A 2,802-nucleotide genomic window follows, 5' to 3' on the forward strand; every position below is an offset into this window, starting at 1 on the left:
ATCATAGGGCCAAATGAAACTTTTTAAAAATGTATTTAAAATGTAGGTATCAGGTTACAGGGGAAAATACACGAATGTGACAAAAAGCTCACATTTGTTGTTCGTTATTCAGACCAAGGTTAATAGGCTGATTAGACTCTCAGATACCCTCTGAGAACCATTGAGTGTCTTCTATGCAAACATTTTTATGTTATTTCCACTTTCGGAAAGGACTTTTAAACTTATAAGTACCTTCCACCCAAAGTTAGTTGAATGAATAAATATACAAGGAAAACATTTTCCATTGTGTGTGTGTTTTTTTTTTTTTTTTTTTTGAGAGCGGAGTCTCGCTGTGTCGCCCAGGCTGGAGTGCAGTGGCGCGATCTCGGCTCACTGCAAGCTCCGCCTCCCGGGTTCCCGCCATTCTCCCGCCTCAGCTTCCCAGTAGCTGGGACTACAGGCACCCGCCACCGCGCCCGGCTAGTTTTTTGTATTTTTAGTAGAGACGGGGTTTCACCGTGTTAGCCAGGAGGGTCTCGATCTCCTGATCTCGTGATCCACCCGCCTCGGCCTCCCAAAGTGCTGGGATTACAGGCTTGAGCCACCGCGCCCGGCCATTGTGTTATTTTTATAATTTGTTTTTTTTCCAATGAAATTTATTTTCAAGTATGTTGGCAAAAGAGTTATTTCAAATTCATTGGCAAAATGTGTTCATAAATCTGTTTATAGTATTATAATTTTGTTATCTGTGTGGTCTGTAGTCATGTTCTCTCATTTCTGCTATGAGCAATTTGTGTTTTGGGTGCGCTTTTTTTTTTTTTTAAGATTGAGTCTTTCTCTGTCACCCAGGCCATAGTGCAGTGGTGCGATCTTGGTTCACTGTAACCTCCACCTCCTGGATCAAGCAATTCTTCTACCTCAGCCTCCCAAATAGCTGGTATTATAGACACGTGTCACCATGCCTGGCTAATTTTTTGTATTTTTGGTAGAGATGGGGTTTCTCCATGTTGGTCAGGCTGGTTTCAAACTCCTGACCTCAGGTGATGTCCCCGCCTTGGCCTCCCAAAGTGCTGGAATTACAGGCATGAGCCAAAGTGCCCGGCCGTTTGGGTGTTTTTATTAGTCCAGCTAGGTGTTTATCAATCTTTTCAAAGCAGCAAAGTTTTGCTTATTTAATTTTCTCTGAGACCTATTTCTTATTTCTTTGCTTTCTGCTTTTATTTATTTATTTGTTTGGAAATGGAGTCTCCCTCTGTCACTCAGGCTGGAGTGCAGCGATGCGATTTCAGTTCACTGCAACCTCTGCCTCCCTGGTTCAAGGGATTCACCTACCTCAGCCTCCCGAGTAGCGGGTTTGCAGGATACCACAACTATGCCTAGCTAATTTTTGTATATTTAGTAGAGACGGGGTTTCACTATGTTGGCCAGGCTGGTCTCGAACTCCTGACCTCAAGTGATCCACCCGCCTCGGCCTCCCAAAGTGCTGTGATTTCAGGCATGAGCCACTGTGGGTGGTCATGCTTTCTGCTTTTATCTTAATTTTATGATTTTTGTTTTTCTCCTGGAATTTTTGTCTTTTTACTCATTGTATATGCACACTTTCTTTTATGTCTCTGCACATTTATAATAATGGTTTTAAAAATCTGTTAGTAGGTCGGACTCAGTGGCTCACTCCTGTAATCCCAGTCCTTTGGAGGCTAAGGCAGGAGGATCGTCTGAGCTCAGGAGTTCAAGACCAGCCCAAGTAACATGGTTTGCGACCCTAGTCTTAGCTACTTGCGAGGCTGAGGCAGAACTGCTTGAGCCCAAAGCTCAAGATTTGTGCCACCACACCCAGCTTTTTTTTTTTTTTTTTCCTGTAGAGATGATGGTTTCACTATGTTAGCCAGTCTAGTCTCAAACTCTTGGCCTAGAGTGATCCTTGGCCTCCCAAACGGATGGGATTACAGGCCTGAGCCACCACGCCTGGCCTCACATATTTTGATGTATAAAACACCAAAGATCCTTTTAAGGAGCTGAACAAATCAGTGATTTTTAAAGAAAAAAGTAGTGGGAGTGTCTAGTACAACAAACATTCCAGGCTGGGCACAGTGGTTCATGCCTTTGATCTCAACACTTTGGGAGGCTCAGGCGGGAGGATTTCTTGAGCCCTGGAAAGCTTGAGGATTTCTTGAGCCCTGGAGGTTGCAGTGAGCCATGATCATGCCACTGTATTCCAGCCTGGAAGACACAGTGAAGCCCTGTCTCAAAAATAAATTAACTAATAAATCCATAACCAGTGCTCACTTCAGCAGCACATATACTAAAATTGGCATGACATGGAAAAGATGAGCATGGTGCCTGGGAAAGGATGACACACAAATTCATGAAGCATTTTAGGCAATATTATTTGTATTTCAAATAATTGGCCCACTTTTGTTAGTTTTGTTTTGTTGGAGTTTTTATTAAAATAAATTATCTGCTTACAGAATATGCTGTAATTCATCATATAATCTCTAATTAATTTTGACTTTGTTGCTGTTTAAGCTTTGAGAAAAAATAACATTCAAATGTATGAATCTTATCCTAACTTACTTTGATGTTTTATTTTATACTTACAGAAGCTCTCCCAAGTATCACATAAAATTCTCATGCTTAAGTTTGTTTTTCTCATGTTATTTGTGTTTGAATCAATCACCTATCAGTTAGTAATGGATTTTTTAAAATATTATTTAAGAACTGTGTGTATTCTTACACAATGATATACTTTTTATTTTTAGATTTATAGTATTTGCCTATTATTATACTAAAGCTGACAACTTCCCTTTTTAAAATAGTGATGAA

At 40.7% G+C, this 2,802-nt stretch overlaps 1 non-coding gene across 1 annotated transcript; it reads left to right on the forward strand.

Moving 5' to 3' along the window:
* The first annotated feature begins 2,257 nt into the window (after window positions 1-2,257).
* Window positions 2,258-2,369, forward strand: LOC115898438. The gene has a single exon (XR_004058172.1). It is a non-coding gene; the product is annotated as a U6 spliceosomal RNA (small nuclear RNA).
* Window positions 2,370-2,802: the final 433 nt, after the last annotated feature.

This window comes from Rhinopithecus roxellana, chromosome 6 (assembly GCF_007565055.1).
Source record: "Rhinopithecus roxellana isolate Shanxi Qingling chromosome 6, ASM756505v1, whole genome shotgun sequence".
NCBI classification, from domain to species: Eukaryota; Metazoa; Chordata; class Mammalia; order Primates; family Cercopithecidae; genus Rhinopithecus; species Rhinopithecus roxellana.